General features: G+C 34.8%; 1 protein-coding gene across 3 annotated transcripts in view; it reads right to left on the reverse strand.

Moving 5' to 3' along the window:
- Cdh12 (cadherin 12) overlaps positions 1-25,510 on the reverse strand; it is a 659,985-nt gene that overhangs the window by 383,311 nt on the left and 251,164 nt on the right. For all 3 annotated transcript variants that reach the window (XM_071611883.1, XM_071611880.1, XM_071611881.1), the window contains exon 2: positions 22,207-22,351. The gene's annotated coding sequence lies outside the window, so the exon portion shown is untranslated. The remainder of the gene's footprint in view (positions 1-22,206; positions 22,352-25,510) is intronic.

A 25,510-nucleotide genomic window follows, 5' to 3' on the forward strand; every position in this document is an offset into this window, starting at 1 on the left:
TCCTTTTAAGATGGTGAACGCTAGCTGAATATCTTAAAGAGGGCTGATTTCCTTCACTTTCAAGTCCATTTTGACCCCAAATGCATTAACCTGGGTTGCCCACATCTCTTCCTGTGCTGTCATGTAAGATATACTCCACATAAAATAAAGAACATCGACCTTGAAACCAGAGAGAAGAAGGGGGGAAAAAGCACATTTAGTAACCCCGACTAGAATCTAGGCTCTGTCAAAGTGATTTCTTATTCCATTTTACTGAAGCAGCTCCATGCTTTATCACTCCTGGGTCCGTGTCTTACAGCTGAGGCAACCCACTTGAATTGCTAAGTTGCTTAGTTAAAGTCTACATGTGCTGTTCACATTGTCACTGCGATTTAAAGTGAAAGAAGTATTCTGCAGGAAAAATGCTATGGAAATGCACTAAGTAGGAACAAGAAATGTCAAACTATGTGCAATTAACAGCTCTGATTCAAACAGGTCCTCTGGAACTCTTTCAATGGCTGGAATGCAGATGCCCTATTGTTGGTGGGGAAAAGATACTTAGTGATGATGGTTCTGATTTAGCATTATCCTACATTCTTCATTCAAGTTGGCTTCAGGAATGAAAATGGAAAACATAGGTCTGATCACGGCAGCTATATCCGCTGTAACTGTTATCTACCTACAACATTGGAATACTACATAATCTCACAAAAATTCCACAAATGTCTTCTGTCTATTAATATTTTTAAAGGGCTTTATGACCACCACACTTTCATTTTGGAGATAGGAAAGTTTCATTATCTTCGATTAAAACTCTTTAGAAAGAAAAAATTGGCAAGCATTTATTTATATATTTTTCTTAGAGTCAGCATGGGAGGCATGGATTTTGTAAAGTAGGCAGGGTGCTGCTCTGTGCTGCAGCAAAAGGCAATGCTGATTTGGAATAATTCTCCTAATGTGAAGCTATCCCCATTAAAACATAAACCATAATTGTGAAAAGCAATTTGCTCAGTAGCAGAGAACTAACAGGGTTTCTTATTGTGATTCAGTAACAAGGGAGCACGGAGATGTAATGCTGAAAAGGCTACTGAAACTCTTTTAATTTTGTTGAAATGTGATTTTCCTCCATGAAACCAATGTGAAGAGTTGAAATCATTTCTCTTACGCTCAGAAGCAAGACGTATGTACATTTTCTGTAAATTAGCATTTACCAAGTTCAGTGAATTTCAACACTATCATTTGTACATTCCAAAATGTGAACTGATAAAAACTTGAGCCTGTGACACTGCTGTCAAATAGTGGAAGCAAATCCACAGCTAGGTCAAGAGTGGGTTTCCTTACAGTTCTATAAGATTCATCATAGTTACACAGTTCCTCCCTTTCACTAGCAATTGATATAATTCAGTAAGTACATATACCAGTGTGAAAGCTTAATAAATATCAATAATAAATATGTTGAAAACTAATTACATTATTAATAGAATCCTTGCAACATAATATAGTTAAAATCAATAATCACATATAAATATATCAGATTCTTAGATATTTCATATTATATGCTACTAAAGTAAAAATCAATATTCATAATCAGTGGATCTTTTATTACTTACAATAAGTAGATAGTCCTTTTATATATCACTGTTTATTAGGTATATCATGGATTAAGCAAGTGTTGGAAACATACATGATTCTAATGAATTTAGAAGAAGAGATTAATTTGTCTAAAATTTGTAGCCAGCTCATTTTTTTTAAGCATTATTCACTTCCAAAGACAAGAAACATAAATAACTTTTATTTTCTTTTTAATTTTAGTGTTATTGCCCAGTAGTTCTACAATCATTGCCTTGGGGATTCCTGTGACCCAGGGGATAAGAGCACAGGTGCACCCTCCCCTAGCCCCTTGGCCCTGTGTGCTACAACTCCCTGCAGTCCCTGCATGCTTGTGTAAGTCTTGCTGGATTCACAGCTGGAGAGGGGATACTTTCATTCCTTCACCTCTTGGCAACAGATGCCTCTCACTTAGGCACAGATGCTCAGTACCCCTCCCCCCATCCCTAACATTAGCCTTGTGTTCTGGACTAATTGGGCCAGCAGAGTTGCAATTAAGATTTGAATAATTAGATAACAGACCTGATTACTTTTGTAATTAATCGTCATATTGAGTCATCATGATCTGCTCTGGGTGAAGATCACTTGTCCATACTTAATTCAAATAGAAGCAACAAGTACTAAAAGCAAAGCATTGCCAAAAATACTGTCTTATTTCTCCCCAAGAATGAAAGTATTTTTAATATGACACTATGTATAGATATATAATTTCATTTCCAAGTAGATTTTCATTGGAATCTGCTAGATGAAGAGCACTCATTTTAATTCAGTTCATTCTAATTAGTTTGGCTGCTACACAGTTTCGTGCTGGATACCACATTAAAAAGAATGCTTTTTTTGTCCTTTTTCATGAAGTTTATGTTACAATAAAAACATATCCATAAAAAGAAAACTGAAGGTGACCCTTCTTCTCTCTCTTGCCTGCACAAAGCCATAGATACTAGCATTTCTTTTGGATTGGCCATGAATCCCTTCTCTTATCCCTTCTCTCTACATCTTGTCCTCATCGATGGCCTGCAAAGTAATATACCAAGAAGAACTCTGATGCTGAAACACACTAAAAACCAAATTCCAGAGTAGATTTGTCAGATCTCTTTTTTCTTCCCATCACACATTGGGATCCACTTTGAATCCACTTGGATTCATCCTCATTTCAGTGAAAGAATCTACCTGCTCAATAAATCAGAGTTGTCAGCCACATTACCCCATTGCTCATTCCCATGATCATAACATTCCAACCCACCATCAAACAATGATAACTTTTCTTTTGAAATATCTCAAGTCCACCCATTTTTCTCCATCACCATAATGCAGGGACTACTGATATCTTCCCTGAAGTAATGTATTACATTTCCTTTCCCATCCCTGTCCCATTCCAAAATTTTCACAACTTCCTTTTCTAAATTGTTGTTCTTTTTAGTTGTACATGACAGTAGAGTATAATTTGACTTATTTATACAAACATGGAGTACATCTTATTCTAATTAGGATCCCAGTCTTGTGGTTGTACATGATAAAGAGATTCACTGTGCTGTACTCATATACATACATAAGAACTTTATATGTCAGAATCATTCCATTCTCTTTCCTATTCCTGTCCCCACTCCTGTTCTACAACTATGTTCCCCCATGTCTGTCTTTTATAACTCTGCCATCTTTCAATCCTCTGAATATAGCAACACCTTACTTCTGCAGGAAACTGCCCCATCAGCCTGGCATGGTCTTTCTTCCCTCTTCACCTAAAATTGCCCAGGCTCAGGGTCTTCTTCATTGGTTCTTTCAAGGAGCCTTCTCAAGCTCTCTAATTCTTTCTTTATATTTTTTTTCATAGCATTATTAACATTTATTTTGGAGTACTATACTCATTTTATGATTATATGCTTTTTTATTATTGTTTTTGTTAATACTTTTGGCTATGGTTACTCTGAATCTGGCCCAGTTTCTGAAATATGAGACTTTTTTTCTATTAAAGTAATAAATAATAAGATAGCATTAGAATAAAAAATACCAATTATATGATAAGTAACCAAGAATGAGGGAGATCCCAAAAGTCATTACTTAGTATAATTTATAAGTTGGTCACAATATCAATACTCTGTAATGAACAAATTCCTTCATATAAACTCAAGTTTAACAGAATTAGTAGTGAAGTATAAACAGTGACACACAGTATAGATCACTGAAAATATGAATGGACTTAAGAGAGAGGTTGGGCCTTCAAGGAAACTGAAATCTCACAGGTGATACAGATCCAAATGGCAAAATTGAGACATGATAGGGCAAATGTAGTAAAGTCAGTGAGGCTGTGGTCTGGATATCAGAGGGATGTGCCTGGTGCATAAGATGTCTGTTTTGAGTTTCAAAGAGAAAGTAGGAATCAGCTAGAAAAGTTAAGAGGAGTGTACAGATAAGGGGTAAATGGGAACACAGGTAAATGTAAGGCCCCATGGAGGACGTGGATGAGATGCATAGAGGGTACAAATACCCTCAGGGATAAGTGTGTGTGTATGTGTGTGTGTGTGTGTGTGTGTGTTTGTACAAATTTACATGTGACTACAGATTATGGCAGTGTCTAAAGACAAAGGAATGGTGAAACGTAAATGGGATGGGAAAAGTTGGGGTCTCACATGAGGTCATTTTGGCCTTGACTTCCTGGTTAGAGACAAGTTCTCCGTGTAGGTAATAGCCATTAGAGGTTTCATGTAAGAAAGTGGTAAAGTCAAACCTGTATTTTAGAGAGATCACGACTAGGAGACTGCATGTAAAGGAGAAGATTCTGAGGCCAGAATATGAAAGAGGCGGCTGAGCCCAAGAAAATGTTGCTATTCTTGCCTGTATAGCAGTGTAGCAAGAATAAGGGGCTGCCTTTCAGGGAAAAACAGCCAGTGTGAAGATGAGGTTACAGAATTCAACAATCAGAAAGCCAAACCAAGAACTTCAGTATAGGGATGGAACGTGGAAAAAATATATATAGTTTAGTAAGGCATTCAGAATCAAACCTGCATGTTGGGGGAAATTATAGGTTAAACAAATACACTTGATATCTCTGACTGATGAATTCAGTTCTTACTTATAAGGCTTTTTGTTTGCTTATTTTTGAATGCTGCTTTTACAGTTTGCATGAAAGCAAAGTCTAACATGAACTAAAGTTATTATAAAGTCCCAAATTATCAGGCTAATGTTTCTGGTAGAACACAAAGCCGAAATTAAACTAGGAATATAAAGAAAATTGATGGAGTAATGTGAATGAAACTATTTTTTGAGGTTGTATTTTTGAAGCTGTAAATGGTAGATGATGGGAAGACTGTCGTTTCCTTTATGCTTTCCATGGGGTATTTTTTTATTCTTCTGTTTTGTTGGCCACTTTTCCAGGCATTGAGGATTATAAATGGATTCATACTTTACCTTTGGAGTAGTTTTTCACCTTGTGCTGTCAACCTTGTATTTGAATATGCACAATTTAGTTTAGAAAGATAAGTATTCTGTTAGGCTGTACTTCTTTTAAATCTTTCTAACTTCAGGTGTGTATGGGCTTGTGGAAGCAAGCAACTCTGACAGACATATATTTGGGAAGATCCATGCTTACATAATCGTTCTTGTCGTCATTTACATACGAAAAGACCAATGAAAATTGCTGGTGAATTAGGGGTCTCTACTGCATATTTTTGTTGCAGAGAAACAGGTAATATGAGTGTGGTTTGGCTCAGAATGATTTTCTAAACTGCCCTTACATATGTTATTTAAGACTAATAGAAACAATTTAGGTAGGATTATTTTATTTTAATTTTTCTATCATGAATAACATGGTGGATAGAAGTGATGAATGTTTTTTTTTTTTTTTTTTACTAAAATCAGTGAGCATTCCCATACCCAGTACTTAAGAGAATTAGCATCAGGTAATGAAAATGAAAAGTTCCCTAATCAAAGTGCAGAATGGAGTCTGGGGTTTTACCTCATATGCCTCATGGGATCTGAGTCCTGACCTCTATTCAGAAGATCTGTTTGAATGTAGTTTTGATGAGCAAAGAAAGCTGACTCTTTTCTCATGGTGAGTGAAGTTTTCATCAAGCATTTGGGTACCTGGCCAGAGACTTTGAGAGGTGATATAATGCCTAACTGTCAACTGTGTCTTTTGTGTTCTACCTCCCTATCACCATTTCTTGACTTTGTGAAAGGAAAACAAAACTTGATACTTAGTCTTGAATGTGCTGTGTGGCCTTGATGAAAAGGCCAGGCTCATGCTATATATAAAAAGCATAAGGAAAAGGACAGTATTCTAACCCTGTGACTGCAGTTATGAACAGTGATAACCATGTACAGGGGATGGTTTTGCCCAGAGGAGTTGTGATCTCCCAAGAGACATCAGCAGCATGGGTCTTACCGGACATATAGCAAGAGGTCAGAGAAAAAAAACACAAGAATCTCATTTTCAAAAACATGAGCTAGCATCTTGGGAGCCCTCACATGCAGCCCGGGAGACACTGAGTGCCCCAGGTACAGCAATCAAGGCAGAGGTCCTGAATCATAAAAGTAGCCTTTGATGAAAATAGAATCCAATTTTATTACCCCAGGACTAGACATCTGGGTTGTCATAGTCCCTCAACAAAAGTTAGTTTTCCAACCTCCTGCTACACAAAAGCTTTCAAGGTTTGAAATTAGTAGAAATATTTGGGGTCAAGGTTAAAGCTGGGGTCAAAAAGAATGAAGCTAGCAACTCTGAAATGGAAAGAGGCTGAAAGATTACAAGGGGATGGGTGAGGAAATATGTGGACATGGGCCATGTAGTTAATGTGATAATGATAAAATCCACAAGAGCAGTGTGAGTGTTATGAGTCAAACATTTTGCTAAGCACATTTATTATGGTAGTCTACTATGTAATGACCAATAAGATTCATGATATAATCTGTGTTACACTAGAGCAGGAAACCAGGGCTTTAAAAGAGTGAAGAAACCTGCCTAAAGCTCAAAGGAAATAAGTGCTAGAGTCAGTGTTGAATGGCAAATGCCATCCCTTTAATCATTAAATCATTACCCTCTTTTGGGTTTTTCCTCTACAGTCCTGGGTGTGCTACCAGAGAAAAAATAATTATTATTATTATTTTTTTCTTTAGAAATTGTCATTCATCAGGCACTATGATGGGCGCCTTTTTCATGCTTTATTTCATTGATTTTCCCCCCAAATGAGGAAACATAACAATGTATACTTTAGACCTTTTAAAAACAAACAAGCAAGGAGACCTCTGACTTTTACTCTATTACATCATGATTGTTTCTTAGGAAGATTTATCTTCTATAATCTTCTGAAAAATAGAGCATGTTCTGTCGTGTTTTTGTCCTTTACTTTCTTGTTCCTGGATTTAGCTCAACATGAGGGAATAAAAGCTTGGGGATGAAGTGCTCACTTTTTTTTTTCCTGTACAGTATCTTTTTAATATATATGTACACACACACACACACACACACACACACACACACAAGTATATACACAATCAAATTTTAAAGCTTAAAGAAAAAGAGGCATCTCTATATTAATCACAAGATTTAATCCTGTATATCTATAGGAATTTTAAGTAAGGACATAAACAGCTCCATTTTACATTACATAAGTCCTGGGAGAAATTGTGTAAATGTTTGTGGATTTTGAAACTTGTGTGTGCACTTTCCATTCACTTCTGAGAGATAAATATAATTTCCCTACTGCTGTCTGGTGTACTTCATTTCATATAATATCACATGCAAGTCAAATATAAAGTCAGATCCTGCCTCTACTGAATTGACCTCAATTAGGTGGAAGAATTTATACAGCATTTAAAATGCCCTTACTTTTTTTCTTAGAAAAGATTATCTGCAAACAAGATAGGGAATAGGGGAACTTACTCCAACATGCAAATCAGGTTTAACATGACTTGGGAGGTACCATAGGCTCATATAGGCCCCTCTTATCCTCTCCCTTTGCTGTTCCCATTTCTCCCTCATCATCAAGTCACTGTGAATTTGGGATACCACTGTGGCTCCTGGCAGGATCATCTTTCCTTTTAATTATCTCATAGGACAGTCTTTTCTTCTTTACTCCAACACTTAGGGTGCAGAGTGGCTCAGTCCCAACTTCTAAGTCCCCAGCCAATAAGATAAAAATAGATCATGATAATATATTGGTTAGAAAAAAAAAGTGCTGTTTGCATTTTCAGCACCAGGGACTTCAATATTCTCAAAGCAAAGAGGGTTGGGGGAACTACTAACCTTGGCAAAGTAGGTTTTATCAGGAAGGTTTGGGGAATGCTTTGGATGAGAAGAAACAGCCAGCATTGTGACTTCTGTTCTGCTCAGGCAACTCCACTGTTTTCTCTTAAATTAGCATTCATTGCTCTTTTAAAGATTATGTTGTGGGAAAGTGTCTATATTGCATTTGTTCATCTAAAACTATGATGCTATTATTACTGATTTCTAAAATACCCCTGCACATTTAAAAGTTTGGGACAATTATGTTATTTCTGTCTCAACCTTCCATCAGATAAGCTCTTCAAACACAAAATCATTACCTTTAAAAAAATGTCTCTTGGGTCTGGGGATGTGGCTCAAGCGGTAGCGCGCTCGCCTGGCATGCATGAGGCCCGGGTTCGATCCTCAGCACTACATACAAACAAAGATGTTGTGTCCGCCAAGAACTGGAAAATAAATATTGAAATATTCTCTCTCTCTCTCTTTAAAAAAATTTCTCTCAACAAGTATGGATTTCTCTGATTTATAAATATGAATGCTTCTTACAAAAAATTCTTGAATGCTTCTCAATTTCTTTTCCTATGAAGCTGTGTGCTATCAGTTTGAAAGCTATAAAATATTTGGCATACAGTTCCTTACTTGAAAATTGGTGAAACAAAACTAATTATGGCATAACTGAATATAGTGAGTATTTTTTCCTTCACAATAATATCAATCTCAATCTTATTTTTTTAAAAAAATAATAAAATAATATATTTATAATTGCAAAAATGTTTATTGCAAACTATTCAGAATAATATTTTATTATTAAAAAGTCATACTATATATGTGTCTGTGTGCATATAGATAAATAGGTAGAGAAACACATAGATGGATAGGTGGATATAAATTCATATAAGTACATTTCCTATCAAAGTATCCATTTCTATTCATTCAGAAGACTATATATATATATATATATATATATATATATATATATATATGGACACAATATCTTTATTTTATTTATTTGTTTTTATGTGGTTCTGAGGATCGAACCCAGTGCCACACACAAGCTAGACAAGCACTCTATCACTGAGCCGCAACCCCAGCCCCAGAAGACTCCTTTTTTGTATCCTTTCTCAGTCAATATTCCCAATAGTAAATCACTTATAATATTGACTAATATTAAAACATTTTCTTCTCATTTTATGCTTCCATTATATAATAACTAACAAGTTTGAAAATTGTTTCAAATACAGTGTCCACACCAAATGGCATGCTGTGTGTATTAGTTCACTTTTCAACTGCTGTGATCAAAACCTGACAAGAACTTAAGAAGAGAAAAATCTTATTTTGAGCTCATGAAAGCAGAGGTCTCAAGTCTGAGGTTAGCAGACTCTATTGTTCTAGGTCCAGGTGAAGCTGAACGTCATAGTGGAGGGTCATAAGCTACTCAGCTCAAGGTGACCAGAAAGCAGAGAGAGAGGGACAGAGGTGCTAGGAAAAAAGTATGAATCCCAAGGACCTGTCCCCCATGACCTACTTCCCCACCCATACCCTCCTTGTCTTCAGTTAACATTCAGTAAAATAGTCCTTTCAAATTATTAATTCACCAAAAGGATTAATACACTGATGAGGTTACAGCACTCACTTCTAATTATTTCACTTCTGAACATTCCTGCATTATCTCACACATGAACTTTCAGGGAACACCTCATATATAAACCACACGCTATACAAACATGATACATAGATGATAATTATGCTATGTGGAAACAGAAAAAGCCAGCGTTTTGATACCCATCAACAGTTTTATTTTATTTAGGAATCATAAACAAGGCCCCAAAACCTTAATTCACATTAAATTGTTTCTGCTGTTTAAATTGTGTTTAGCTTAAATGTTTAACCAGCTCCCTTTGCAAGTACTCATAAGGTCCCATCAGATTTGAATGAACAGCTTCATTCTTTGTATTCCTGTATCACTTCAACAGCTCTACTGTATACAGTAAGTACTTTATACACAAAACTCAAGGTTGATATTTGAAAATATCTGTTACTTATGTTGTTAATAATGGTTTCATGCATAGAAACATTTCATTAATTCTAGAATTTCCTTCTTGAAATGAAAACCCATAACACATTTCAATGAGTATAAGACTAGCAGTCACCTTTCTTACCAATCTCAAAGATTCTGAAATGTTTAACAACCCAGATGATATGGTTTGGATATGGTTAGAATGTGTCCCCCAGGAATTCATGTGTGAAAATTTAATCTGCTTTATAAAGTATTAGAAGAGTGGAAACTTAACCCACCTGACTATGGGGTTTAGAGGTGGGGTCTCTTGGGGGAGACAAGGATTAGACAAGATCATTATGGTGGAGCTGCCATGATTGAATCCTGGTGGCTTTGTAAGAAGAGGGAAAGAACCAGATGAGATACAAATACACATATGTTCCCTTTCTCTGACCATGTGATGTCCTGTAACACCTCAGGACACTGCCAGAAAGAAGGTCATCACTATATGTGGCCTCTCAACATTAGACCTCCAGAACTGTGAGCCAAAAAAAAAGGTTCTTTTTCTTTCATCTATCCTGTTGTACTAGCAACAAAAAAATAAACCAACACACCTGGCAAGGCTTATTTTTTTTGCAAAGCAAGCAAATAAGCCATAGCTTCATATATGGAATAGGTCAAAGGTAAGACAGTATGTGGTCTTTCAAGAACCTCAAGCTATCCTACACTCAAGAGTGGATCCTGGATTTATGCATGTATCTGGAGTCAGTCACAGGGAAAGCATTAGAGTACTGAGAATTTTAAGCCTGGATAATATTAATTATATTAGAAAAATAGTTTTCATATGGAAGAATAATTTTATTTGCTTATTGACTTGTTAATTATTTTACAACCACACTATTCAGAACCAGCCAAAGGCAGTTGAAAAAATATAATTTCATTTCTATGGTTCTAAAGAGGATGGTATCTGTAAGCACTCACTTCTGCTCAGAATGAGGGAAAGCATTTTCAGTCTGCTTCCACATTGGATTGAGCCATTTTGAGAAACAAAACATTTTAAATTTACTGCTTCTAGTCAAGCAAAAATCAACAAATTTTTTAGTAGGATGCTACCACCATAGACACACAAAAACACAAAATACAGAGTCTCTAGGTCTCTGTTTATTTGGTCATGAGAGTTAGATGACCCAAGTCTATAGAAACTGGAGTGAGAATACAGAAGGTAGTGAGGGTAGTGCTGGCTGCCTCACAAGTTACTATGCTGTTCAAAACCCAGGGCAACATGAGCCACCATCACACAAGATTTGCTTGCTAAATGGAATCAGGGTGACACTTCCATTACTTCATGTAAAGGTTTCTGTGTTAGCCATTCTCACTCACTACTGTTTAAGTCTGGGCTGGTACTTGTTCCCATGCCTGCATTCTTAAAGAGCATAATTGAACCTGGTTTTTTTTTTTTTGTTTGTTTGTTTGTTTGTTTGTTTTCCCTCTGTCTCTCCCTCAAATGTTTCAAAAATAAAAATGGCTTATCACTCAGCAGAGAAAAAAAAAATCCTGATGTCTAATTATACCTCTGAGTACATATAGAATTGTAAAATATTAAATCAATTTACTATTTTATTTTGACAAGAGATATTTCTCTATTATGCTTATATTATATTCCTCCTTAGACACTAGTCACAACATTTATCTTTGCATTATGTTTCTCTCTGCCTTTCAGATGTTTGCCTTCAGGGGCACTGAAAGAAAACATTATATTTGGTGGATCTGCATTAAAAATCACTTCTCCTCCTGACAAGCTATTTAAAATGTTATTTGTGCCTTGTGAAGGCTTTTAGAAAAATCCAGAGACCTAGACCCAGATGACCCAAACTGTGTTTCTGCAAGGACTGCAATTTCCTTTTGAGGATTATGGTTCCAGGGAAGATTGCTGCTAAATATCTGTGAGAAAAATACCTTCCAAAATTAATGCTGCCGTTCACTCTGTATTGATTTTTAGAGCAGTTCACTTCACCCCATATAAAGGACAAGTAATAAAATACAGTTTAATTATGGTAATATTAAATAAAACAATGCAGCCATTCTTTAAACATGAGAGGTTACAACATATCTATTCAGGATGTGCTTTTTGATTACTGATTCATAAGTAAAAAAAATTCTGTTGTTTACACTACCAATTATATTTTTTAAGATCGAAAAGCTTAAAAAATAAGAATTAGTGTATATTTCCTGCACTAAATATCACCTACTTACAAAATAAGGAGACATAAGAGTCTAACTTTTGTAGAGAATGAACTTGTGAATTTAAATCTGCATGTTCATTGTTCACAATGGGATAAGAAATGTCATCCTGTTATTACACAGAAAGGAGCTGGTTAAAACAGGTGACCTTTAGTCAATGTGTGTGAATAATTTCAACTGTTCATTAAAGACAAGATATCTACATAGTTCATAAGGTGGATATGGTGTTTGAAAGCATTACACAGGTTTTAGTAGTTAGAATCATTAATCTAAATGTTACTATATTTTTATGTTTTTTTAAATTTCTTGAAGATCATTTGGACGATGATAACTCTTTTCTGAATGGTAGGAATTTAAGTTCTCAGGTGAAAAGAACAAACACTTGCCTATGAATAAATGACTATTTTTAATTCAGAGAGGAAAATTAACTGATATTTTTACCGAGGATTTTGTATGTAAGCCTCTGCCACAGAGAATGTAGTAGTGAATAAGAAAGGTTTAGAGCTTGCCAGCAAAGAATTTGGAGTATAGCATTAAATAAACAGCACAGTGGATTCTGTGATTAGACTTGAATTGTCATAGAGTATGTTTCAGAAACTTCTAGGAGGGGCCTTCAACTTGTTCTGAGAATCAAGAGATCTAAAAATGCAAAATTCAACTTAATATGACAGCAAAAATAAAGCCTCAGAAATTAAAAAAAAAAATGATATTGACTGAGGCCAAGTCAAACACTGATGGAAGTCAGGCAAGAGAAAAGGAAACAGCATCCAGGCCATGTGAAGAAATGGATGTTAAAAGAATGTCTTCATTCCTAAAAGAGATGGGAAACTCTAGGTGGAGCCTTTAAAGTAGGAGAAATTTGACAAGTTTGTGTTTAGAGTGATCAGTTTTCTAGCACTATGGATCATTTATCTTGGAAAAGAGGAGTACATAAAAGTAACCAGAGGGCAAGTAACACACTAAGGTGACATGAAACGTGGGAAAGAGAAAAGGAAAACCCATGTGAGAGAGATTTAGAAGACAAGATTGACAGGACCAGGTGTCTATTGGATGTCTGCATATAAGAAGTCATGGGGTGCTGGGGCTGTAGCTCAGTGTCAGTGTTTGCATAGCATGTGTGAGGCACTGGGTTCTATCCCTAGAACCACATAAAAATAAACAAATACAGGCATTAAAAAAAAAGAAGTAATGGGGCTCCTATGTAGATGTATTTCTAACTGGACACACTGGTTAAACAATAGCCCACTGTCATTTACCAAGGTAGTATGGACAGTAGTGAGGACAGCAGAGGTAGAAGATTTATGCACCAAGATTGGAAGATGCATTTACCCCTCCAGCTTGCCTTCTCCATTTTTTCTCTTTTCCTTGTTCCCTTCTTTCTTTCCTCCATTTAAGGCAGAGGTGCTAGCTGTATGATAGACACTGATCTATGTGTTAAGGCAGTAGCAATAAACAAAGCAAGGTTCACAGAGCTTATGTTCCCATAGGAAGAACTATCATCAGACAGTAAATAGTAAATGTGAGATGAACAGTAAGAGGGATGCTACCTTAGGTGGAATAGCAAGAGAAATCTTTGTTGAAGAGGTAAAATAACCTATTTAATTTCAGCTAAAATTAACCATACCAACAAAAAAAAGTACCACATAAAAGAGGCAGAGTTTTGCAAAGTAGAGTTAATATCTAATATTCTACCTCGGAAATGAAAGGCTCAAAATGTTTTCCTCCAAAGAATGGTAATGCGGATAATTCTGGATAGTTCATGTAGAGTTTGGCTATCCAAGAAAAGTAGAGGCCTGGCTCTATGATCACAGACAGAAAACAGGAGAATGTGAACACTTCTCCATTCAATATGTGTATATCCATTCATCGTCTGTTACTTTTGCTAAATTTTGAAATTGAAATAAATTAATCAACTAAGCTTTCAATATAGAAACCTTAAAAGTTACTTATGGATTATACTTGGCCAAGTTCAATGATCATTGAACTTACATGTGGTTCAAAGTTATACATGTGAACTTCCACGCATCTTTTGCATAGAATTTTAAGTGTGTTTCTCTTTCTTTCTTCAATCCCCATTATAAAATTACTTTATCTTTTGATATTTTTGGGTTGTTTTGAATTTTCATGTGTCTTTTTAAAACTGCTGATGTCATTATGTTATGTATTCTACAGTCTGGTGTCATTTAATGATGGGGATATGGGAGAAATTAGTAGATAGGCAAATATTTTGTCATTTTTTGAACATCATAGAGTTCACATACACTAGCTGAGAAGGCTATATCTTACACGAATCTCACATTTTATCATATGATAAAATCTTATGGTACCACTATCAAATATGGAGCTCATCGTTGACAGAAATAGCATTATATGCACATGATACTGTGTATTTTTTTTAATTTGAAGTAATGAAAAATAAAATGCAAGATTCAGAACAAATCACTGAAAAATTTTTGTTTTCCATTTTCAAAATTCTTCCAGGGTTTTCATTGTTCCTAGGTTAAAGTTAAGCCTTCTTATACAAGCATATATAAAGTTGACATTTTTTTCATATATACAAGTTTTTCAAATATTGTTAATGTGGTGCTGAAGGGTGTCAGGAATTCTCAAATTCTGTCTCTGCTCTTTCATGCATAATATGACTTCTTTTAAGAGTCAATGATCCTTCTGTTTAATTGCAAGTTACCCTTCAATTTTTAGCTTAGGTAACTTCTTGGAAGCAAGAAGTTCTTTAGCCACTCTGAGTTAAATTAGGAACTATTCTCTGTGTATTAATAATACCTGATACATATTTTCCATCAGTGTACACCCCAGTGTATTATAACTACTCTTTCTCTTATCCCTGCTGCCATCATCCGGCTTAGCATATTATGCTTAGGAACTAGGTTTTGTCCACATGTATCCCTAGCATCTAGCACAAAGTAGCTGAAACTTGGGAGGTTTACAATGATTACTGAGGTAACCAAATGGATAGATTCAATAAAAATCTGTTAAAGTCTTATACAGTCCTAAGGGAATGCAAATATCATTTAGTACTTGCCTCTATCCTAAAATACAGACCATACATCTATTTGATGACATTGGAACATCCATCCATTCACTCTTTGTTCACCAGATATTTTCTGAGCACCAGCTCTCTCTCTCTCTCTCTCTCTCTCTCTCTCTCTCTCTCTCTCTCTCTATATATATATATATATATATATATATATATATATATATATATATATATATTTGGCTGCAGCTCTGAAAAGTATAACAAAAATCTCTGCCTTCATGAAGCTCACATTCCAAAGTCTGATAGGAAGTGGAACAACAAATAGTAATAAAATCAACTTAAAAGTATATGTTTACCAAGATGTCAAACATTCTAGAAAAAGTAATGGAGAAGCATAGTAGGAAATGTTGTGAGTAGGTTTGCAATTAAAAAAAAAATAGAATAATATAAATTATTTCAACTTTGTGAAATATTACAGTTGGGAATTGAAAGCAAGAAAAGATTAAATAGATTGCTAAAGTCAATATCCTTACAATTCACTTGGGGGGAAAAAAGAAGAAAGGGGAACTGACAAATAACACAGCCTTAGAACTCCATTCCCAGAATAAAGAGATCCAAGAAGTTAACACTTTCTGATAATTTTTGAGCCCTGGTATGGAGTTTCTCTGGATGGAAGTAAAGAAAAAGCTTTTTGCTTGCTTGAAAAGTTTTGGGGTAACAATAAAAACCCTGTTTTCCTCTTCACCACAATGAGTTAGACATGTTAGTGATGCTTACTTAAACATTTGACTTTGTGAAGCTTCTAATTATTCTGTGTCCAAAACGAGTAACTGGAAATCAGAGATACTTGTGTATGTATAAAACAGTGTAATAAATATTATATTATATATTCACACATATGTATGTATATTTGGGGTGTGTGTGTGTGTGTGTGTGTGTGTGAGTGTGCATGCACGCGCTCGTCAGTTTTCACCTGACTCAGAATTTCCCATCACCTTCCAGAGATGAGAAGAACTTCTTGAGCATCACCTTCCAGAGATGAGAAGAACTTCTTGAGAAGACTGATACATTCTGGTAGTAAGTCACAGCCCTACTAGGTCTTCAAATAAATGTTTGCATACTCGCAGTGACCATGGAGCAGAGAAAGAAGGTGGGGTAAGATGATAGCAACATCGCCCAGCGACCTCAGCATGAACATTTCTGGGAGGTTTTTTAGAAATGCAGAACTCAGGCCACACTTCAGAATTACTAAGCAATACTCCAAGATAATTTACTCAGGTTTTGGAGTCACTAATGTACTTTACCATCCTCAACTTTGGCTGCATAGTAGAGTTACCTGATACATTTTTAAACCCCTGATATTTGAACCACATTTTTACATATTCTGATTTAATTGGAATTACCTACAAAGGTCTCAAAACTGTGTTTCCTCAGTCTTTTTCTAAACCTACTAAATCAGTACTTCAGTAATGAGACTCTGGTAGTATAAAGTGCATAGCAATTAATTCCTGTATGTACTAAACTATAAGAATACTTAGCTGGGACTCTACAAAACACTAGGTTCTATTATAAGACCTATTATGCTAATTACGTGAATCAATATACAAAGTATGGACTGGAAAATCTTTGCATAGATAGAAAGGATATGATAAATGATAACTTCGTCAAAATTTAAAATTAAAAGATTTAAATCCCATATTAAAATATGATGAGTTAATGGATAAGAGGAAATAATAACTATGAATATATAAGTACATGGACATTTTTCAATATATTTAATTATTTTTTGTCAAATATTCATTCCACATATAATAAAACACCACGAAAGATGAATATTTTCTCATAAACAAAGAGTCAGTAAACTTATTTTTTTAAAAGGCAAAATAGGAAATGTTTTCAGCTTTGTAGACTGCATAATCTATTTGTGCTCAACTGTTCAACTCTGGCCTTGCAGCACGTGTGAGGCAATCGACAATACAGATGTGAATAGCCATGGCTGTGTTCTAATGAAGCTCCATTTACAACAATAAGTCACGGGACATTCTTTTTATGCCATTATAATCTAGTTAGGTGTTGACTGACAGTAGTCAAAAATGGCTTGCCTTTTAATTTTTTTCTCTTCCTGCTAACATTCTTAAGACAGAATCAAAGTGCTCCTTTAGTCCTCTGTCAAAAATGGGAAGGTTTCTGTAAACTTATCCCTAACTTACATGCACTCACTAGTGTAAACCCTCTGTTGGAAGAAAAAAGGCATGTTTCTAAAATTTGAAGTAACAGAGATAAGCACAATATTAAGAAGCTGATCTAGGACCTCTAGCAAGATCCAATTGTTCATTATTACTTAAGAGAGAATATGTCCTTAGTTTTGTATATATGATAAATAAAGGATAAATAACAAGGTTTCCTATTAATAAAAGTAACTATTATTTCCTGAACTTTTGAGAAATTATGTTAGACTAATTATGTCTTTTTTTTTATTTTTCACAGTCATTCTGTGGGAAAGTTAATATGGCCCACTCCCTATTGAAGAAGATGAAGGGCATAAAGACATCTTAACTCATCTGTCCAAGGGAAAAGAGCAAGCAAGTATCCCAAGCTGGATCTGAACCCAGAGGGCAGAATGCAGAACATGTACTTCCAGTTACTATCAGAAATATGAATACGTAAGATGTTTAGCCAATCACAATCTTTTCATTTTTAAAGAAAACAAATGTGTTCAATTCAACTTGATTAATGGAAATGGAATCACAAGGTGGAAAATGGTAAAAAAGGCTCACCACTACATGCTTGGTGCACTTGGAATGCCACTCAGAACCATACAGTCTCAGTGCCCCTCCACAAGGGAGCAACATCCTTGCACTTAATCATTATGATTGGTCAGAAAAACTTGTCTATTTGAATTGATCTAAAGCAATTTCCGTTGCTCCTATCCATCTCATGATTAAAGTTTATTTGTAAATCAGAGGACTACCATCTTCACATGGCTCAAATTTTGTTCCTGTGCACTAACTACTAGAGATTCATATGGTATTTTGTACAAAAATTCACCAAGTAAGATATTTGTTATCTCATATGGAGACTCTATTATCATCATGGTTTTCCTATGAAGTCACATGGTAGCTACTGGCCTTTCTTCAGAAGCTGTCTAGGCCTGGTCACACATGTGGTGAGTCCCTGGTCAAATATGCAGGACTAACACATAGTCATAAAGTCTTAATGGGCACACCTGTGCATTGTGGACACTCAACATTGTAAGCTCTTTTGCAATATAACTCTTTAAAGACCATGTTTATTCATTTGGAATGTTAATAAATAAATAAATGCTCTTCATTATACAATAGTTTATCAAAGCCAACGGTTGATTAAAAATAAAACTCTAGAAAATCAAAAGTACACTGGTTAGTGGTTGAAGATTATACATATATATTTCCTCATCACAATTCTAATAACTATATATTTTTATTCTCAGCATCTGGTACAGTGGACTTTTTATATTTAAATAAATTTGCAGACATGCTGAGGCATAGTAATTGATAATTCTTACTATGGAATTTAACTTACCTCTATTACCACCTTAGCATGTCCTTGCATATGATAGCTAATTGTACTAAAATTTTCAGGGCAACTCTAACTTTTTAACATCTCTCCCTACTTTCACACAGTTGTGTAAAATTTTAGTTTGAAAATATAAGTATTGTTATAGATCAACATAGTTAGGTACAGGGGAAATTTTATGAAAAACTAATAGAGCAATAGGCAGGCACCTGAAAATCCAAGTCTATTTGCTAGATAAATACACTTTGGGCACTCAATTCCAACCATTAGTTTCTCTGTCCTTTTGAATATGTATGCACCTTTTGCCACTAAAATGAATTCCCTTTAACTTCCCTTTTCATCTCATTTTGATACAAATGACATTAGTATTATATCTTTGTATTTTATTTTTTCCTAATAGTTTGTCTGTCTATTTGGAAAGATGTGCATATCACAAATACTAAATTTACATCACACTGATTATTATGTTCATGATAGAGTGTTCTGTCAGTAATAATCAGAACACCTAGAAACAAAGACTTCTAAAAATACTACTTTCAAAAGTTAGAAGTAAAAAGTACATTTTTTTTTTGGTGGTACTGAGATTGAACCCAGGAGCACTAAACCACTGTGCCACATCCCCAGTTCATATATATATATATATATATATATATATATATATATATATATATATACACATACAGGGTCTCTCTGTGTTGCTTTGGGTCTCACTAAGTTGCTTAGGTTGGCTTTGAAATCACAATCCTCCTGCCTCAGCTTCCTGAATTGATGGGATTATAGGCTTTTGCCATCCAGCATGGCTACAAAGTATATTCTTATTTCAAACATCTGTGCCTATGAAATTACTTAGAAATTGCTTTAGATCAATTAAATTATTTTAAGTAAAGCAAGAGTTATACTATTATAATGGTGATAGAATTACTTGGTACCATTATGAATATGGTAAAAATATTCATGTGTTTCATATCAAATACTGGAAACATTCACCATATAAGAGGTAATAAAGTAGTATGGTATAAGGATCATAAACTCTGAATACCCAGATCTGAGTTTGAAACTGTTATATGATTTCATAACCCACTGTGGTGTACCCTTGGCCGGGTTACAAATCTTCTCAGCTTTTAACTCCTTCTCTGGAAAATGGAGATAAATAACATTATAATTTGGAATTGATGATTCTATCAACATACACATAAAGTTTATAACTCAGTTATCTGCAATTTTAAACCACTTCAAGTATGTTATAGATTGCTTTTTTCTGTTGTTGTTTTTTTTAAATTAAAAAAAAACATATAGTGGAGCTTCATGAAGTTTTAATAGTCATTTTTCTTTAAAACGTGAAACTGTGTTATTCCAAATGAGGTTGTCCTATAAAATATTTTCTGATCTTATAACAGAAATAAATTTTCATAAATTGAATGAAAATGGGAAAGAGATATGGTGGTAGCTGAGAGTACTATAGTAACTGAAAAATAGAAGGGGGAAAGGGCTAACTAATTTACATAACTACTAATTTTCAATTGCACTCAATACTTTCTTCATTTCTTATCAGTGTGGATGACGCAAATTAAGACAAAATATACAGAAATGACAAAACTCCTTTAGAAACTTTAGATAGATGCTTTAGAATAAGAATTATTATTACATTCATGTTTAAACATAAATATTTCATTATGCACTAAATGCGCACTTCAGTGACCATACACTATTTATATACTTGAGTGGTAAGAACATCCAATAAAAATTCAACGGGACTGACAGCCATCAATTTTGAACTTGGCTCATGGCACTATCTTACAAAGATATTTTGACCAATGTACAAGTTTTTTTTTTTTAGTATTATATGTGTTCCTGCCTGACTAATGTTCCTTATTTCTGTTTATTATGTTTGCTTTCAAGAAGAACAATGAAACCAAGGACCCAGTGACAGTCACTGTAGTCAACACAATCTTCTCATAGTTTTCCTTGAATTGATCAGGAAACCATTTGCCCCCCCAAACAAGATAGAAGTCTTAGTGCACCAGAAGTGGATAGCCCTCTTCAGTCTTTGGCTGAAAACATGCAGACAACTGGCAAGTACATGTCAGAACCTATCCATATCCTGAAATTTTCCCCCTATGGTAAGAACCAATAACATCAAGATCAGTCTGAAAAGTTCTTAAAGGAGTTTCAGAAGGACAGCCAAATACTTTAAAAAGTGTTCTGACATCTTTATAAAATATGCTACATCAAGATACTTAAAAATACTAGAGGTACTCAAGATACCCAGGAAATATGAGTGTTCATTCCAGAAAATATGTTTAAGATGCATTTTAAATTCTAATACAAAAGCAGTTAGATATTTACACTGTTACCTTTAGATATTTACTACTGAAATTCGTTTTCTATATATGTTAAAAAAACATGTGGCTATTTTAAAATGTTTTTTTTCTCATTATCTGAAAATAATTTCCTAGGAAAAGTCCTAAATAATAGCAAAGTATTTGATTGCTACTTTTCATATACTTAGAGTGCTAACAAATAGGTCACATAAAATTATAGTAATAGAATTAGTTTGTTTCTCTTAATTACATAAGACTTAAACATAAAATTGAATAGAATCATCATCCTATATTTACATGTACTAACTAAAATAGAAAAGAAAAAGTTCAGATAAGTAAGCCTAAGTTGGGGAAAAAGTTTCTTCTATTACCTTTGTAAATTTTATTAACAAGCTTATGAGGAAAAGTAGAAATAGAAGAAACAATGCAAACAAACTTATCTACATTACCTGGATACTTACCCTAAACTATACAAAAAAAAATGTAAGGCTAACCTTAATTCACTACTGTTTGATAACAAAAGCCCACTCAAACATAAAATATCTAAAAGTCAGGATTTCAATAAATGCATAACATTAATCTCTTAAAAAAGAAATTTCTCATCAAAAATAAGCATTTTAGAAAGTAGTTAATTTTCTTTACTTAATTTATTAATCTATCTCATACAAGAATTACATCTCTCATGTATATGAACCATAAAGCATATCAATGGAATGTTAAAACTTCTAGGTTCAGTTTTCTTAACAGTTTCATCAGAAACTGTAACATTTAAATTTTAATCTCTAAATGGAAACATTTAAAATATTAGGGATTCAGCTCTAAATCCTTAAGCCAAAAAGGATCTCAGTGACACTGCTAACATAGAAAGCTTCATGAAATTTCAAATCCCATTTGCAAATTTTCTTTTTATCTAATTTAACTTTCAAGCTTTCAACTCAGATTTTATCATAGGACATCAACAGACCACTTCAGACAAAATTCAGTCGCTTTGGCAGTGCACAGTCCTCTAAACAGATTATTTAAAAGACAAAATAAGAAATGAACTCTGTTTTCACATTTTCTTCTATTTTATTTTGATGCAAGGCAGAATGGCTGTATTTCAAAAGAATTGCTCCGAAATATCATTATCCCCCAATGCCAGGTCTCATTCTAGGACACTTGCTTATAAGCTAAGCCTTTTTTCTGACATAAACAGTCACTTGCTGCAGTGCAGAATGTCAGTTTAGTCAGTTAGAACTTTCAATGCAGAAATTCAGTGCGATGCAGTCACCCAGATAAAGCCGGCACTTACCTTAATTGAAATATATTCTGTGAACGAGGTGAGAAATCAGTCAAATCAACCGTGAAAGGGGTGGGAGATCGAAGTTTTCAATCAACACCCTCCAAGTAGCAGCATACTGTGCTCTTTCCCCTGTTTATGTTGAGCTCCTCACTGTCTAAAGGGAGAAAAAAGATCAGCTGAAATCCTCAGAGATTCCCAGTGAGTAAATGAGGACTAAGCGGTGTTTCTTAACGGGAGATTTCTCCGTGAGCGTGCAATATTTGGAGGCTCCCTAACTGCTGTGATAGACTCCTGTCATGTCCCTGGAGCACGGAGATGCTCATTGACCTGATTAGCAGGAAAAGCCCCCTCTGCCCGGCAACACGCAGAGATTTGGTGGGTCTCCCAGGAACTGGGAAAGGAACCGAGGCCACTTGGGGATCTGGTCTTTTCCAGCCTAACGGATGAACTACAACTATGATCATAATTTGCAAGATTAGCCACCGTGTTAGTCATTGCAGGATTTAAGCAAATGTGCTTTCTCCTGCTGGTTTTCAAGATGCATTCGTGCTAGATATAAGGTACAGTGAAACAATTACTAGACTGAGAAAGCTGATTTGTAAGACAAGTCTAAAGCTGAAAAATGTTTAAAGCAATGTGATAAAACAGATAGCTGCACTTGCCTTTGCCCCCAGCCTGCCACATATATCAACCTTTGTCTAAGTAAAATGAATTTAAAGGTTTATTACAGCTCTCCAGAGTGCAACTTCTGAATTTATAAAAAGGTAGTATTCATACTAAATAAGCATATTTGGCAGTTTTCTACAGATATCAGTACTCAGACCAAAGCATGAAGGAAACAGCATTGCTTGTGTAGTTTATCAAATAGCATTTTCAGTTAGCACCACACTTGCAAAAATGTTTGCATTGTACCATTAACCTGAGTAACACAGGAGAGCACAGTATTACACATCTCTTCTATTACCTGTCAAACTAATGATTTTCTAAAACAAAAACAAGCAAGGGTATGAAAGGATCCAAAATATCAAATAACTTTATAAATGTAGTCATGTGTCTTTGCCTACCTACTGATCTCTATTCCTCACCCACTCTTTCTGCCAGTGACTCCCTTCTCAGTACACTGCTACATCTCTCAAACCCAAAGTTACTATTTCCCTGAAGAGATCTAATTCTCTGGAAAAGGTCATAGAACTGAATGGAAAACCCCAAATGCTTAATTTTTTGACAGCTCTCACTTTTGTGGAAGAAAATTATGCAAATAACATAAAAAGAACAGATATAAAAGTCATTTGCATGTCTTGAGGGTGAGAAACTTCTCATTGCCAGAGATAAAACTGACTGACTGTCCTCTCACAAGGATGCTGTGTGTTATGTTCAGCACTTCTGTTTTCCAAGTAGGTCTCACTTGGGACATATGGCATTTCCTCTCTCTCTCTCTCTCTCTCTCTCTCTCTCTCTCTCTCTGTGTGTGTGTGTGTGTGTGTGTGTGTGTGTGTGTGTGAGAGAGAGAGAGAGAGAGAGAGAGAGAGAGAGAGAGAGAGAGAGACTATATTTGCATTGCAATATTTAGATGCATCTCAGAAAACCTACAAATATCCATTGGAGAATAATACACAAAACATACACAATAAAATTTGCCTTATAATCCCAAGTAAACTTTCTTTAAAGTATCTAATTAAATACAAGTTATTTGATGCAACTTCTTGGGCAAAATAAACAATGAACTTGCTGTAAACAGGATAGATGCTCATACTTGAACTCAAAATGCAGATATCCCCTCAGAAGCCCCAGGAGGAGGGGCTGATACAGCCTCCTGTGCAGAGGTCTCCTGCTCCCTCAGCTGGTGGAGGATGAGAGCTGAAGATGAAGAAAGCTGATCAATACACCCCAGGAGAGGGAGAACAACTTTAGCTGCTGATAAGCAGGAAGCACATTATCCAATTATAAACTGGCATCAGAGTGCTCCACCAGAAAAGAGGCTGCTTAAATTGAAATTGATGAACCCTGAGCATAAATAGCAAACAGGAAACATAACTGCTAATTTCTTCTGAGAGGGTCCTGACTAGTCTTTAATATAGCCCTTGTCAATGAATATTGGTTGGATTTCATGGTTCTGGTGCGTATTTGTTCATGCAATTAAAGCACTCTGTTTCTCCTAATGCTCTAAGCCCCATTATGTGGATCTTCACTTTAATTATAATCTTTTAAAAACTTTTTAATGCTTTAACATCGAGTTAATTTTCCTGAACCCTATTCACTGGACAAATTGATATAAACTAAAGCAGGTGCCTACAAAACTTTGTGCCATGGTACATGTTTATACCTGGATCACTTACAGTGGTAAGACCATAATGATGATGCTTCCAAACAACAGTCTTTCCATTCTTAAAGAAGGTTTCTTCACTCTAAACCATGCCTTCAAGGAGAAAAACTGATGCTTTAGGAATTCTTAAACCTATGTCAAATCCCTAATTGACCTTATGTGGGTGTTTACTCATGACAAACAAAGCAAAATTAGTCTATTATGTGGAGACATGTTAATAGTAGAGATGTTTAAATAATAGTTGCTGTATAGTAAGAACTTGCTGTGTGCCAGGTGCTTTTAATGCACTTTAGCTGTAGCTATTCATGAAATCTTGTTATGCAGACTTAATATTTTTAATTAAGTCTCAAAAAAGTTAAATAAATTGACCAATGCCAGACAATCAGTTCAGAGCAAACCAAGAATTACCACAGAGGTCACTCTAATTATGAAGTCGTAATAAATATTAAGAAATTACTCAACATTAAAACCAACAAAATATATACTTCCAACAGAATAGAGAAGTTGTTTAGTTTTTATGATTTGCAAAAATCACTTTTGCATACTTACAAATATGTTTCCAAACTGATAAAATATTACATTGTAATAAATTACATCCTTACAAATGTGTTTTAAAACTGATAAAATATTATGTACTGATATTTTTTAACCAATAATATATTTGGGTATATATTTCCATAATAGAGAATTCAAAGTAAACTTTAGCCTAAAAATAAACTCAGTCCTGAACTGCCAAATATTTTAAGTTAACAACACTGATTGACCAAATTCTAAAAATGTGTTGTATCTTTTGTAATTAATTTGCTCCCTCAAACAACCATAGTAATTATGTTTTTTTTAAAAAACAGAAAAATAATCCCATTCTGAGTATGTGGCTATTTCAAAAACACTAAATATATATTAGTCAAAAATTATGGTGATCTTTGATATTCAATTTTTCCAAGAATCACAATGTAAGAGCAAAGCTCAGAAATAATGTGGAGCTAAAAA

Source organism: Marmota flaviventris, chromosome 5 (genome assembly GCF_047511675.1).
Source record: "Marmota flaviventris isolate mMarFla1 chromosome 5, mMarFla1.hap1, whole genome shotgun sequence".
Classification (NCBI taxonomy): domain Eukaryota; kingdom Metazoa; phylum Chordata; class Mammalia; order Rodentia; family Sciuridae; genus Marmota; species Marmota flaviventris.